Source organism: Phoenix dactylifera, chromosome 1 (genome assembly GCF_051530095.1).
Source record: "Phoenix dactylifera cultivar Ajwa chromosome 1, Ajwa_hap1_PhDact_Kaust_v1.1, whole genome shotgun sequence".
Classification (NCBI taxonomy): Eukaryota; Viridiplantae; Streptophyta; class Magnoliopsida; order Arecales; family Arecaceae; genus Phoenix; species Phoenix dactylifera.
The window spans coordinates 14492410-14508863 of NC_143190.1; the positions used below are offsets into that span (position 1 = coordinate 14492410).

Sequence of the window (16454 nt, forward strand, 5' to 3'; positions counted from 1 at the left end):
CGTATGGTGGGGACGTCTCGCGCATATCTCTTGAAAACTGCCTTTCTGCCGCCACTGAGAGAGTCGACTCCGCTACTGAGAGAGTCGACTCCGCTATCGCGGGGACGACTCGGCAGGTGCCGGGAACGTCTCCAGACGTGCCAGTTCTTCCTGTTTGTGCCAGAGACGTCTCTGAGACTATCAGGAGACGTCTCGGCTGTCCCTGAACTTTTTTTTTCATCTCAAAAAATTCTTCAATAAATTCATAAAAATTATGGAAACTTGCCTAGACATTTCTTAACAATATTCTTAATAAAACACATGAATTTCTCAATTAAATTGTTAAGATAAATGGAATTATACTCTAGTGTTTTGTATTCATCAAAATCCATTAGGGGGTCAACAGTCCCGCTCCGCTATCCCCCGAGGTCGAGGAGCCGTCCACATATAGGACCCAGGGTGGCTTCGGGGTTTCCTCCGTTGATATGAGTGGGTACTCGGGGTCGTCTGGCAAAGTGCACTCCACGATAAAATCAGCGAGCGCCTGAGCTTTGATTGCCGGCCTTAGGCGGTATTCGAGATCGAACTCTCCGAGCTCAACTGCCCATTTAGCAATTCTCCCGGCACGGTCTGACCACTGTAGAATCTGCTTCATTGGTTGGTCGGTCAGTATGGCTGCTGTGTGGGTTTGGAAGTAGGGTCGGAGTCTCCAAGCTGAGATGATTAGGGTGAAAATTGTTTTCTCTAGTTTAGAATATCGGATCTCAGCATCTCTGAGGACCCGGTTGGCATAGTAGACAGGCTTTTGAAGCTTGTTCTCCTCCCGGACTAGGACTGAGCTCACTGCAACCGGGGAGACGGCTAAGTACAGGTAGAGAAGCTCGCCCTGCTGAGGTTTGGTGAGCAGCGGCGGAGAGGCGAGAAGGCATCTAAGCTCTTCAAAAGCTTGTGGGCACTCCTCCGACCACAAGAAGTCCTTCGGTCGCTTGAGAATCCTGAAGAATGGGAGGCATCGCTCGGCCGACCTGGAGACAAATCTCCCCAGGGCTGCGATCCGTCCGGTGAGTCGCTGTACCTCCTTGACCGTCTTTGGTAGTACCATCTCCTGCAGCGCCCGGATCTTCTCGGTGTTAGCTTCGACTCCATGCTGGGTCACTATGAAGCCCAGAAATTTACTCGAGGTGACTCCGAACGCACACTTAGCCGGGTTGAGCTTCATTTGGTACTTTTTGAGCTTGAAGAATGTTTCATTGAGGTCAGCCACGTGGTACTCGGCTGTCCGGCCTTTTACCAGCATGTCATCCACATAGACTTCCATGTTTCGGCCTATCTGGTCCTTGAAGATTTGGCTGACCAACCTTTGGTATGTGGCTCCTGCATTCTTCAACCCGAACGGCATCACCTTGTAGCAATAGATGCCATTGTCGGTGATGAAAGCTGTCTTCTCCTCATCTTCTAGCGCCATTCGGATTTGATTGTATCCCGAAAAGGCGTCCATGAAGGTCAAGAGTTGATGCCCTGAAGTAGAATCCACGAGCTGATCGATGCTCGGAAGGGAGAAGCTATCCTTCGGGCAGGCCTTGTTCAAGTCGGTGTAGTCCACGCACATACGCCATTTTCCATTGGCTTTCTTCACAAGGACCACGTTGGTGAGCCAGTCCGGATAGGAGACCTCCCGGATGAAGCCGGCCTCGAGGAGTTTGTCCACTTCCTCGGCCGCTGCTCGCTGTCGTTCCGGGGCGGATCCCCGCTTCTTTTGCCTTACGGGTCTGCTGGTTGGTTTCACCTGAAGCTGGTGGATCATAACCTCGGGGTTGATTTCCGGCATGTCAGCGGGCGACCAGGCAAAGACGTCCATGTTGGCTCGAAGGAATTCGATCAGACGCTCTCTTTCGCAGGAACTTAAGCCGGAGCCGACCTGTACGGTTAGTTCCGGGGAACTTTCTAGTAAAGGGATTTGGGTAAGAAGCTCACCAGGCTCTACCCATTTTTTCCAAGGGTCGTCCCGCACGTCCAAGATTTCGATGGGCAGCATGTGACCCGCTGCTTGGGTCGATGCCTCGGCCAGTAGCTCTGGCTGGCTTGGTGCTTCGGCTGATCGCTTTGCTTCGTGGGTCGCCACGTAGCACCGCTTGGCCACCGTCTGATCTCCGCGGACCTCGCCCACTCCTTGGTTAGTAGGGAACCGCAGGAGCAAGTGGTAGGTCGAGACTATAGCTCGGAGGGCATTTAGCCCCGGTCGTCCAAGGATAACATTGTAAGCCGAAGGCAAGCGGACCACGAGAAAGTCCGTCCTCACAGTGTTTTCTCGGGGGGCGAGACCAACCGTTACTAGAAGGCTGACCTCACCTTCAACCGGGACCGAATCCCCGGTAAACCCGACCAGCGGGGCATTTACTCTTCGAAGCTGGCTTTCCGCCAAACCCATTCTTTGGTAGGCTTGGTAATACAAAATATTTGCTGAGCTTCCATTATCAACTAAGACCCGCTTTACATGAAACTTATTTACAACATGGATATGACCACAGCGTCGTCGTGAGGAGTCTCAACTCCTTCTAAGTCCTCCTCCGAGAATGAGATAGCTTCGGAGGTGCGCGGGCGCTTCGTAGAGGTCCTTCCCTCGGCTAAGTCTTCAGCCGGGCTTCCTCCTCCAATGACATTGATGATGCCGACGATGAGCCTGTTGTCATTCGGATTTTCGGGCAGCACGGCATTTTTCACTGGCCTCCTTTCCTCACATCGGTTCCTTACAAACTGATTGAGTACCCCGTGGCGAATAAGCGCCTCGATCTCATCTTGGAGCTAGAAACAGTCCTCCGTGTCGTACCCGTGGTCTCGGTGGAAGCGACAATACTTCCTGGGGTTGCGCGGGACTTCTGTATCCCGCATAGGAGGCGGAGGTCGGAAAAAGTCCCGACCTTCAATCTCCATCAGAATCTCGGTCCGGGGTGCGTTGATGGGGGTGTAGTTTTCGTACTTCCCCGAATGCATCCGAGGTCGTAGCGGGGACCTCGGTCGAAGCTGTCCCCGCTGTCGAGGCGAGCTCCTCAATCGAGGAAGATTCTTCTCACGGCGGGGGGATCGGCTTCTCTGGCGGCCGCGCTCCTCGCGGCGCTTCTTCTGCTTCTTTGAAGCCAGCTCGGTTGCACCCCGCCTGGAGGCGATAGCTTCCTCAGCCTTTGCATATTTCTGAGCTCGGGCCAACATTTCGGTGAAGTCAGCGGGGAAGCTTCTTTCAATAGAAAAGAGAAATCTGTAGGAGCGAGCCCCAGTCTTTAGTGCCGACATGGCTATTGACTGGTCGAGCTCGCGGATCTCCCATGTTGCGGCGGTGAAGTGGTCGAGATACTCCCTGAGAGATTTCCCCTCCTTCTGCTTGATATCCAGGAGAGAGTCCGATGTTTGCCGCTGGTGCTGGCCGGCAGCGAAATTGGTGGCGAACTGCCTATCGAGCTGCTCGAAAGAGGGTACTGTGTTCGGCTTCAGTCCGGAAAACCAGAGCCGAGCTGTGCCCTAGAGAGTCGCTGGGAAGGCCTTGCAAAGCACAGCCTCCGAGGACCCTTGCAGTGCTATGAGAGCTCGGTAACTCTCCAAATGGTCGAGGGGGTCGGTAGTTCCGTTGTAGGGCTCCACTTGAGGCATCTTGAACCTCGGTGGGACCGGCTCATCCTCGATCTGGTGGGAGAAGGGGAACTTGGTGGTAAATTCAAAGTCCCCTTCGTGCCTCGCCTTCCTGCTGTGAAGCGCCTCAATCTGGCGCTCGAGATTCTCGACTTTCTTGTCGAGCTCCCCCGCCCGGGGGATTGCCACGGTAGTCTGTTCCGGCTCGCGGCGGTCCGGGGCCGACTCGGCCTCCGAGGGTTGTGGCCTTCGGTCTATGCTTCTCCTTGGGAACTCCCTCCGGGGAGACGCTCGGACCGAGTCTTGGCGATAGCACTGCTCTTCATTATTGGCCCTTGAAGAGCCACGGGGACTCTGGCTCTGAGGCACTGGTCCGTTCGGAGGGAGTACTGACTGGACCTGGGCATGCGGGAGCGGCGCAGGTAGGGCTCCCTCGCGCTGCAGGCCTTGGACAGCCACGGCCAAGGCTTGGACCTGCTGCACAAGGGTGTTGAACTGCTTCGGCTGAACTTGAGGAACTGGATCAGCCGGGGACGGTGAATTCTGGACAGAGTGTCCAGAACTTGGCGGGAGACGCCGGGAGGTATTGGAAGCTCCTTTACTTCTCAACTTCATAGTTGCAACACGGGCCCTTTCTCTAGCACCAACTGTTGCTGGAAATTAGACCCGGGGGCGACCACTTAGCTGAGAAGGAGGAGCTCTGGCGGACACTGGCGGGCGGCGTCCTCCGTGGGGGGTCTGCAAAAAGTCGGTGACCGGGGTTTCCGGCCCCGGCCCTCCGATGCTTAAGTCAGAGGGGGCAAATATGGGAAGAAAAGAGAAAGATGTTTTTTTTCGGGTTTCAGTGTCCAACCCCCCCAGGATGGAGGAGTTCTCCTTTTATAGAGGGGTATTGTATTACCTGTGAAGTGACGGGGCAGATTGTCCTCTTTGTTATAATTGAGTACAATCATGTGCATTAATAGCGTCGTGGGAGATCAAACGTGGTGGAGTGGTTCAACTGCCTGCCGTGGAGGGCTTGCGGTCCATAGATAACAAGCGCATTGATTGTTGAGTGAACCGGAGATCAGAAGAGGTCATACGCTTTGATAGTCGAGTGGTCCGGAGATCATCTTAAGCCATGCTCATTAATGGTTGAGCACGCCGGAGGCCTACTAAGGCCACGCGCGTTAAAGGTTGAGTGCGTCGGAGGCCTGCAGAGGCCATGCACATTAAAGGTTGAGTGCGCCGGAGGCCTGCAGAGGCCATGCGCATTAATGGTTTGGCGGTAGTACGATATGGAGACTTGAGTGTCTGGAGTTAGGCTCCTGAAAGGGGTTAGGCCGAGGCCGAATACTTGGGTGGGATGTTTCGAAATCCGGCATCTGGTCGGATGCCGAGCCGAGCTGGTTGCCCTTATCCTCCGGTCTGGGCGTCGCTTGGTCGGCGCCTTCTGGTCGGGCGCCGACCCGAGCCGGCTGCCCTAAGTCGGGCGCCTCGTAACCGGGCGCTGGGCTGAGCTGGTTGCCGTTAAGTCGGGTGCCTCCGGCCCGGGCGTCGCTTGGTCGGCGCCTTCTGGTCGGGCGCTGGGCCGAGCTGGCTTCCTTGAGTCGGGCGCCTCCTGATCAAGCATCTTCTGGATGATTTGGGTTTTTCCCCAACACTGGTGGGTGGGGCGTTTCGAAATCCGGCATCTGGTCGGATGCCGAGCCGAGCTGGTTGCCCTTATTTTCCGGTCCGGGCGTCGCTTGGTCGGCGTCTTCTGGTCGGGCGCCGGGCCGAGCTGGCTTCCTTATGTCGGGCGCCTCCTGATCAAGCATCTTCCGGATGATTTGGGTTTTTCCCCAACACTGGTGGGTGGGACGTTTCGGAATCCGGCATCTCGTCGGATGCCGAGCCGAGCTGGTTGCCCTTATCTTCCGGTCCGGGCGTCGCTTGGTCGGCGTCTTCTGGTCGGGCGTTGGGCCGAGCTGGCTTCCTTATGTCGGGCGCCTCCTGATCAAGCATCTTTCGGATGATTTGGGTTTTTCCTTAACACTTGGTCTAAAGGGTACTTCACAAAGGTTAAAATAAAAAAGGTTCTAAATTTTATGATGTCCGTTTGATTTCATGATAGTTCTAGAGATTCCTGCAGATGTTATTATAAGAGGGGAAACTACTGAGTAGTTGGTTCTTTTTGTCCAGATATTTTCTTGGGCTAGTAATTTTAGCTTTTTGTGCGCTCTGGTTATTCTTTTGGGCTATATTTCTTGGTGAAGTTTTTTATTTGTTTCATAAATATCTTGATTTGATTATTGACTAAGGTGGCATCACATTCCAGAACAAAGATATGGCTGGAGCTAAGATGTGGTTGTACAAGGGGAGATATGACCTTACATGGACTATGTGAAGTGACTATTTGCCCATATAGTTTTTTCAGCCTTGCAAAATTCTATGGTGGTGGGGGTCTTTTTCTTCTTCCTAGCGATTTAGGGGAGTCTTGCATACTCACTTTTTGCCAATCTTTATTCTAGTTGAATCCTTATCATAGGCAGTCTGTCAATGATCTTGTAGGAATTGGGAGTATCTTGGATGGCTTGTTTTGTCAATACGTTTTGTTTATTCATTTATAATTCGCATGCTCCCATGTATTGTTTTAGGCTTTACTGCCTGGTGATTCTTTTGTTTATCTAACAGTATCATGGTTTCATCTTTGACTAATGTGGCATCATATACTAAAATGCAATATGGAAGGGTTGCAATTGAGCGAAGGTTTTACAGAGGGTGTTTCTTGTTAGGGGAAAAACATAAGTCGTCACGACTGCGAGATCCTCCGACCTGGAGACCTGGAGGCGCCGAGCAGACCCTCCGACCTGGAGACCTGGAGGCGCCGACCGGATCCTCCGACCTGAAGGCGCCGAGCAGACCCCCCGACCCAGAAGCGCCCGAACAGCCCTACTGACCTAGAGACGCCCGACTCACGCTGTTGTCACATCCCCCGCAGCGCGACCGAAAAACCACGCCTTGCTTTCGTCAACAATCAAAGCGTATGGCTCCTGCAGACGTCCAGTTTACTCAACAATCAAAGCGCATGGCTCCATCAGGCACTCAGCTTACTCAACAATTAAAGCGTATGGCTTCTGTTGTCCACGGACATCAAGCCTCTTACGGAAAATCTGATTGGCTATGAATGATGGTATGACTCCATGATGACTTGAGAGCTTCGGCCTAATCTCCTACAGTAACAGCATTGATTCACATGATCGAGCATTGATTTCTACTGCATGCCCAATCGTACTACAGACCGTTTGCCCCGTCACATCACAGGTAACCCAGCCCCCTCTATGAAAGGGGAACTTCCCCATTTTAAAGAAAGAGGAAGGAGAAAAAAATCCTGAATATTGACTACTCCCGTTCATACACTTGCCCCCTCTAACTTAAGCATCGGAGGGCCGGTGCCAGAAACCCCGGCTACCGGCTTCTTGCAGATTTCCCGGAAGACGTCGCGCGCCAGCCAGACCGTCGTTCGTCGATTCTCACCAGAGCTCCCTCCTCCTCAGCCGACGGTCGCCCCCAGGTCCAAATTCCAGCAATATTTCTAATCTTCTATGGATTGTCTCTATTAATTTTTTTCCCTAGTGGCTGTTGCAGCACTGCAGGAGTATGTTTAACTTGATCCGGAAGTATGTTTAACTTGATGATTTTCTAAGTATCACTCTTACTAGTCGTGTACTTTCAAGGTTTGGCATGTTAAGTTTTAGGCTTGGTTAGTAGGCCATTTCTCGTACGGTATGGTCTATTTATTTTCTATATCATTGAATTCCTCATCATGGACTTGAGATAACCCTCTCAATTCAGGGGGTCTCCTATCTTTGATACTGATGTGGATCAAATAATCTGTTTTTCCAGTCCAATCAGCAAGCCTAAACTACAGTCTCTGCTTTTGTTGCAGTTTTAGGGAGGTTTTGCCAACGAATATTCTTTCTTTATAGGCGACCCTCGGTATCGTGTATGTTATACCTACTGTCTTCTAGTCTTTATTGTCTGATATGTTTTATTTATGATTGCTAAGTGGATTTGTGCTCTTAGTTTGCATGCTAGGCTACAGATGGTGGGAATTCTCAAGACCTCTGGGTTTGGTTGGTTGCAATGTGCTTCATTTCCTTTCCTTGTATGTGAGGTTCTCTTTTCCTTCTGTTTCTTTCATCAGTATGCTTATCCAGTCATCAGTTTTCCTTAGTGATAATGCTACTGTGATTGGGTTGGCTTCATATATGGTTGTCATGAGTGAGGTTTTTCATCTTGTAGTGAAGGTATGAAATGATATGGCTACAGTGGATGGATTGGCTTCATATATGGTTCTCAGGGGCGACATTTTTCATTCTGTAGGGAAGATATGAAATGATATATTTCCCAGGTTGCTTACTAAGGACAAATAGTGATCACTGTTTCTTCAGTTCCAGTCCTGCAAGAGCTTGTAGTGATGGCAACATTTTTTGTAGCGGGCGGTTCCCAAGAACTTGGACCTTGTCAAACTTTCATGGATCTCATTTATGGTCGTCCGCTTTTAGGTTCTTGAAGAATTTCTTTTGGCATTCAAGTTGGTTTATGAGTTATGCCATTGTATGGTGCAATAAGCATGGGAGTTTTGACATGCTTTTAATTGTTCTTTTGGTTGGTCAGTGTGCTTTTGGAGGGGCACAGCAGCAAGGTTGTGATTGAATGTCTGTTTGGTGCAGGAGCATCATGTGATTGTGATAGGTAAACTCTATTTTGTGGTAACATTGAATGTTTATTTTGTACATAAGATGGGCGTTCACATTATGGTGTTAGATATGTGATTTGGATCTAATCAGTTAAGTTAGGTATGTTCATTGACTGGCAGTATGATTTCTTCTAGGTTATGATTCATTTCTTTGTCATTAAAGTAGTATACTTTTTTGCAACACATCTTATCAATTTATGGTAGTCAAGCCTTCTGCCTCCTCAGCAAGCTTGATTTGTTTATGACTTTCCAGAGTGGTACAATTAAGATGTCATCTACAATTAAGAGACTGGGTTAGCTTTTTTATTTTTTTGTGGATAAAATTCATCTCTACTTTGGTAGCAGTTCTGCAAATTTTGCTGAAGGGATTCTTTTGTTGGAATGTAGTTTCTGTCCATCATTTTATCGCGGCTGTTGTTTGCTGACCTATATTGTCCTGATGATTTGATGGTTCAAATTGTCTCTGATATTTCGAGAAGTAAATTGGAGTCCAAGGAATCATCTACTGCCAAGGTTCATCATTCATTAGTTTTATCATTCTCATGCATAGTCTCTTGGGTTTAGTTACTAACTGGTACTCATGCATGATACCTTTGGGTTTGACTGCTGGATGGTCCTCTGATTCATCTGAATACTATTGACTAGTATCTTTAGACCTCCAATTGTATACTGCAAAGCTATTGATTTTGTGCGTATTAGTTAAAGGGACTATACCTTTTTATCTGGGGCATCCTCCCTCGTTGTCTTCTCAACCTCCAGGCTCCTTTTGTCTGAAAGGAGTCCCACATTTTTATGAACAGTACTTGATCTTGATGGAGAGTTTGGAAATGTATCCTTTGTATCTGAATGTAGCCAAAAGGATGGGGACTAATATAGGAGACAAATGGAAGGGTAAGGACAAGGCTTCACGGGAAAGTCATTCATTGTTAGAAATATGTAGCTGGTCAAGATGGAATGGAAAAGAGAACAGTGACTTTTTGGATTGCTTTTTTCTTGCCTATTGAATATCATGCAATATTGGAGCAATTGACTGTGCTTAAAGTGTCTTTAGGTATTCTCTGTCTCATTTCTTTATGCTTTCACTTATTGGTTATCTTACCTGTGGAGCACAGAAAGAGTTATCTATCTTGGCAAGCTAGATGTCAGTTTCCAGATATTTGGACATCGGTAAAGTCTTTTCTGGCAGTGTGCTTTCAGAGTATATTATACCAGAACAATGGTTGCCTTGTCCGAGCATCTTGGACGTCACAAACATGGACTTCTTGTATTACATTTGTTGCCTATTGGAGTTTTTGACTGTATTTGAAGTATCTTTAGGTTATTTCCTCTCTTATTTATTTGAGCTTTCACTTCTTAGTTATCTTGGCAATGTGGATGCTAGTTGCCAGGGATCTGGGCACTGGTATTGTCTTTTCTGGCTGTGTGCTTTCAGAGTATGTTGTACCAGATCAATGGCTGCCTCTCGCAAGTGTCATGGAAGTTGATGGACAGAAGTGTTTTGTAAGTGGCACTTTCTATTAACTCGTTGGGCATCTCAATTCATCTTCTTCCATTTTCCTTTCTTTTCCTTCTTGGCTCATGTCAGGTTTCATGTTCTGACTGAGGGTGTTTCTTGTTACTTCCTCTTTTTTCAGTCAAAAACAATAAAAGACAAAGGGTATTTCTTATCTTTGTTGATGCAGATCAATCAAAATACATTCCTCAGTTTCTATGGCAGGGAATTTATTATCCTTGTTTTGGTCGAATTTCACAGATCTTTTCATTGGAGGAAGCTTTTGCTACTGGATGCTGCTATTATTTGTCATGTCAATGATTTGGTGGTCTAAATGATTTTGGTGATTTATGTTGTTTTTTGATCAATGAACAGATCTGTCTCCTTATGCACACCTTGGGCTGTAATGAAAAGAACACTATTAGAAATGTCATTTTTCTGGAAATTCTATATTTGGATACTTGCAAAGAGCTTCATTGTCTTCCCCTATAGTCAGGGTTTTCCTTTCTTTAAATTTTTCGAAGTTAAATTTATCTGAAGTTATCAGCCACTGAGATTTCATAATCAGTTTCATTATTTTCATCATGTACTGTGGTTAATACGCCCATGTTTTATTGCTAAGTGATCCTCTTCAATCAGTGCCCTGACTCAATCAGCAAATTTCTGCAGCGACAATATCAACTTAAGCAGTTTTATTTATGAATGGGTTGGCTCAAGACATAATTCTCATGAAGGGGCTTTTACCTTAAAGTTTCTTATACATATTTTGTTAAATGACATTTATTTAGTAATCTTCTTGCCAAAAGTTATTGTTGTTTCTTGTTTCTTTGCAGCCTCTTGCGATCTTGTAATAGTGAAGGCACTGTTTAGGGGGTTCTTCCAATTTGACTTCTGTAGAATCCACAAATTCCTTTTTCTTAGCCATCTGAATAGGGTAGATTATGAAGAATAACTGAGGCTGACTTTTGCATTTCAGTTAGTTCAGAAAATCCTGAGGGGTTACAAGTTCCTTTATGTTAATTAGCCATCTGAATAGGTATCTTGGATGTTAATTTGGGTAGATTGTAAACGTGGAATTCGTAACTGAGGTGATCTTGTTCTGATTTCCCCCCCCAATCAAAGTTTTTTGCTCTCAGAATATCCTTTTTGTTCATGCTATTAAATGTAATGTAGTTTGTGGAAGAATTCTGGCACACAGTATTTGCTTTTTCTGATAGGTAGGAGCCAGGATGTTGCTACAAAAATGTTTATTTGGTGTTTTTCGTTCTGAGGTTGGTTATTGGTGTTATGATCATTTCATTATTCTGTTATTTTATTATTGTACCTGCACACATAAACATTCGCTGCCTTGCCATGACATTGAAGGCTGCAAACTGTTAAAAGATTAGATTTTTAGGTTCTAAGTTTCATCTGTTGTTTGATCTTTTCTTGGAAGCATGCTTCTGAAAAAATTACATATTTGCATCAAAATAATTTCTTCTCAGTTATGGTCAATATCCTGTTTGCCGAAGTCGGAGACCTTTGATCTTGAACTTTTTGAACTAAGAGTTGTGCGAGAAGTTTGCACTCTCTTTATCCCCAGGGGCTGGCTGGGCTGTAACTCCTTTTGCTTTGGCAGAAATCGCTCTGTCGGATCGATAGATCAAAATTCATTCAACAAAGTGGAAAGACACCAAGAGCTGTGGATTGACCGTTCTGATAGGCGAAAAGTCTCCTTCAAAGGAAAGTTCGATGTATGCAAAAAAGAGGCCTCGTCAATATGAAGCTGTTAAAGCACTGATCACCTTCCCTATTGCAAAGAAGGTGTGCAAAAGCTCTTTCCGGCCAGGCTACTTGATTTTTCCCGTGATTTAATCTTTAATGATAGCTGCAGGAATTAGAGCATTGTGTGATCATGATGTTTGGAGCTTAACTTCTGCCGGTTTAGACTTGAGAGTATCATTTTATTAATTTCTCTTGCTCTCTCTTTGTTAATTCTTAGTTAATTTTCCCTTGTCTGTGTGACTAAAATGTCAACTTCCTGGCTGATAATTATATGTATAGGAACATAAGGTGATTGACAGTTAGATTTCGAATTTGATATGGTTTGAAGAGATGTTATCAGCAATTCGGTTGTTTTCTTGGCTTCAATATTGATATGGATCAAGGAGGATGTATAATTGCCAAGGCCTGCTTGTGTTTCTAACTTCTTAGATTTCGAATTTGATATGGCTTGAAGTGGAGATGTTATCAGCAATTAGGTTGTTTTCTTGGCTTCAATATTGATATGGATCAAGGAGGATGTATTATTGCCAAGGCCTGCTTGTTTTCTTGGATTCAATATCAATATGGATCAAGTGGGAGGCATTTCCAAGGCTCACTGTCGGTCTAACTGATATTTGTTCTTTTGTTTCCGTGCTCTAATAAGTTTGCTGGAGGGGATCTAAGACCGCTTTTAACACTTTCGTTTCAAGATATTATCTTTAACTAGGTGTTTTCTTAGCTAGGCTAAATATTATCTATTTTCCTCTTCCAGCTCTTATTTAACTTGTCACTCTTATTCTAATTTCTACATTGGATGATATGACTGAAATATTAAACGACTGATCTCGACTTACCCAAGGACTAAGCAATATCAAGGCTATGTCTTGTTCATATCAAGGTTATCTCTTGTTTGGACTTTGAGATCTCTTCGTGTCAAGATTTTTTTTCTTTTTTAGATTGTTCTTCAGTTGTTTTACTAAATATTTTCGCCATGCTTGTCATGGTTCACCACCTAACTATTTCTGGCGAGGGTTAAGGTGGGGACGGGTACGCCACCTAATGGTCATGGTCCAGGATTGCTTTAACCACAGTCAATCCAAAATCATAAAAAAGGGCCCTTTGTTGGATCCAAATAACCCTAGAGAGAGTAGAGAGAGAAGTCCAGATGGAGACAAAAATAAGAGAGAGAAAGAATGGAGAAGAGAGAGAACAAGCTTCTCTCTCTAACCAAGAAAGAGGAAGGAAAGGGATGGTTGCAGTTGGTGCATGAGGTCAGAGGACCCACGGCCGACCAACAGGCGGCCGGCGGCAACAGGCAGTGGGGGACACTAAAACTGATCAAAAATAAGGGTTCCGACATCTTAAATCATAGAACCAAAGCATCATGACGGTTGGAACTTTGGTAAGGGCCATAAGCCTCCATAGGGAACCGGAGGGATACGCCATCCCGGCAATGAGCGTCGGCGGTGAAACATGCCTGAATCAAGAAAAAAAAAGCGACCGGTCCGCCAAAATAGGAGATACAATGCATACCCTTTTTTGCTAAAAATCCGACAATCATCGGCTGAAATTGAACTTCTAAGAGTCATGAAAGAGGAATGGAAGAGTTAATCAAAGATTGCCATGTTTTTACCTAGCTTTCGGTGACAATTTGTAGCCACAACGACACTAGTAGTGGTAGGCGTTCAGAGAGAAAAACCGAAGAAATACATCAAAGGTGAGCATCGATCGAGATTGGATCTCCTGTGGTATAGACGGGCAACATGAGGAGTTCTTAATAGAGCTCGGTCGCGACTGGTATCCGACCTAGAGTTGGATTCCATTCGACGAACTTGAGAGAAAGAAGATTCTCATCGGGAGTCCTCTTCTCTCCTTACACGTGTGTGGCATGTCCGAATCTGAAAAATTCTTTCCCCTAGTTCACTAAAGGGCCGGGCATTACAACATTATTCATTCTTTTTTAGACATGGAATATTGTTCATTATAAATATCAATACACTCATAAAGCTCACATACAAAAAATGAGAGCAACACGTGAAATAATAACATACAAATAGAAGCTGATTAAGCTTTATCATTTTCAAGCATCCATAGTAGATTAACTTTCTTTTGGAGGAACATGTAAGCATAAGTAAAATGTAACTAATCATCACAAATGGTGCTGATTCCAAGAAAAAGGGAAAATCTTCAGAATGATTTGTCCGGGTATAACTTAAATGATTTACATAGGAACATCTTCGCAACATAATTCAGAAAACCATAAATACTAATTGAGAAAAATAAACTGATGTTTTATCAGCGGAAATGGAAGTGAGTTTTCTATGGCTGACAATTGCATCTCTCCTTTTTGGTATTGTTTTTCGGAAGAAAAGAGAAATTGGAAATCTGACAGATTTCAGAGTTATGCGAGGCTTTTAAGCGTGGTTGGCAAGTCCTTTCGAACACCGCGGGTGGCATGTTGCAAAGTGAATTTAGTCTTAGAATGTCTGCAGAGAAAGAATAAGACAATTTAGTGATTCTAAAAACATTCATGCAGATTCTAAGAAATTTGTCAGTCTTTCAGCAGGATGCTGACTACAAGAAACATACTTTCCGAGAGAAATAGAAGGGCATCAGCTTGTAGCTAATGATTTTGAATATTTGGAAAGGAGCATGCTAAACAGCATTCAAGTTGAGGTTTTGTTTAGGAAATAAAAACTGCACAAATCTAGCAGAGAAAAATCTCCAGAGAATCCATTGTTCGCAGAAATTGTCTTAGATTCACTGAAGTGGTTGGACTTTTGTAACAAGATCAAGTTGTATATGATTAGCACAAATGAACTAATAATTCATAAAGACTGTACACCGAGAAAAGAAGGCAAATGTGCAAGGTAGAGGACCTAAGTTGAAAGAGATGTGACTGAGTATGAAAATGAAATAACTTTAAATGTTCTTTTCTGAAAATGATACCAACTAATAATGCAACATGGTTTGAAGGGGATACAGTATAATGCGGATGTTATGCAATAAATATATACAAAAGCAAATTGAACACCAATAATAGTAAACGATCAACAATCTTTAGAATTTCCTTGTTCTTGGAATACAATCCAAAGGAACAGCGGGAATTCCCGTTTGAGAAAATGATAAACAAGGAAGCAAAAAACAAGGATATATACAAATAGAACCCTGTCGTATTTAAAAATAAAATGTAGAGGAAAAAAAAGAAAATGTGACATTATTCATAGTAATGACAGTAAGCAGCACAAGACAGAAGGCCAAATAAATAGAAACAGAAGCAAACATAGATATCTTTTGTTTAGGAATGGAAAGCAAGCACTCTGATACTAATTTCTGACTCCACCCTTTTAACAATATCTCTCCAGAGGCAATAAGAGATTTGCAGGCTCTGGAGATCTGTGAGGCTTTAAAGATGGATTGGCGTGATCCCCAAGGTCCTTAAGTTGATGACAGCTGAGTTCCTTGAACCAAAGCAACAGTGTAGGAAGATCTGTCCATTGACAAATAAAGGAGAAGACCAAATTAGAAATTCCATAATATAGTAAAAGTATATGAATTTTTGTAATCACTCACATAGATTTCGTATAGAATGGTAAAGCATATGAGGATAAGAAAGCAATCCAGCTCATGTATATTTGGATGAATCTAACAATTTTTCAGTAGCATGCCAACAGTCATATTGAAACTTAAAATATGCATTTTAAATTAAATTGGCACATAAAAAAATAAAAAAATAAAGAGTGAGAAGTAACAAATAAGGTACGACTGAATTTAGTTATTTCTGACTATGAAAAGATTCTGCATGCTGAGTGACTAAAAGTGGTTTATGAGAATCTAAGGATAGAGAGAGAAATTTAATAAATTATTAAGTCAATAATAATTTATTAAGTGACAAATCCTAACGTTGTCTTCTTTATACCAGATACAGGTGTTTGAGAACAAACATTGAATGCAATAAAATAAATAAAATAAAATAAAACAAAGAAAGGAGAACCAAAAAGGGAAGGTGACGCACCAATAAATGCAGTGTGCACAACCAAATTAATCTAGAAATTTCATTGCGAAGGTAGATGATGGCTTGCTGCTTTCTTCTCCATCTTTTTTTGGCCAGGTGGTGATGTGTGGGATGTGAGCAATCTTGTGCTGGTTCTCGCCTGTCTCCCTCTTGCAACGCCTCGCCAGCTGGGGGCAGCGGTAGATATACAGCTGTTGCAGTGCAGTGAGGTTTTGCAGGCCATCTGACAGCATTGCCAGCTGAGGGCAGGAGGAGATCCCTAGGTGTTGGAGTGCAGTGAGGTGCCCTAGGCCATCTGGCATCATTGCCAGCTGGGGGTAGGAGGAGAAAAGTCTTGGCCACACTCGAGATCGAAATATTGAGAATGCTTGTGAATTGCCCTCAACAAATTTATGTAGTTACGTATGTGTGAGAGAGAGAGATAAAGTGATAAAGAGATAAGAGAGGGATTTACTAAAGTTGGGGAATGCTTGCATCTAAGCAATAGATTGATAATGATCAACATCAAGTTCTCGTAACCACCGCCTATGGAAAATCTTAGCTATGAATGAACTTCTACCATCAAAGTTGGAAATAGGCTCAGCTCTCGTCGAGCCAAGTGAACTTTAAATTGGGCTTTGGGCTAACTTAAGGTTATTAATGTTGAACTTCAGCCTAAAAATATAGCCTGATTAGATCTTGGGTTAGGCTCGGGTTAGTAGGTGTGAGGCCCAATAGTCCCACATCGGAAAGACTCGTTCCAGAGCCTGGGCATATGAGGCGGGTGTCTCCTAATCCTGCAGACGCGTTTTGGGTGGAAAACAAAACCGGGGAGGGGTGAAGGACGCTTGCGTGAAGCCCCGGAACCGGATAATATCTGGCAGGGGAGCCTCGCGGTCCCT

General features: G+C 44.8%; 1 long non-coding RNA gene across 2 annotated transcripts; it reads right to left on the bottom strand.

The window, feature by feature from the left end:
* Positions 1 to 13628: 13628 nt before the first annotated feature.
* Positions 13629 to 16271, bottom strand: LOC149768504 (uncharacterized). Of its 2 annotated transcripts, none has more exons than XR_016404409.1 (2): positions 15574 to 16271; positions 13629 to 15019 (listed from the first exon to the last, which is right to left on the bottom strand). It is a non-coding gene; the product is annotated as an uncharacterized LOC149768504 (long non-coding RNA). The 2 variants fall into 2 exon arrangements; XR_016404403.1 differs by having other exon boundaries at positions 13629 to 15048.
* Between the last annotated feature and the right edge of the window lie 183 nt (positions 16272 to 16454).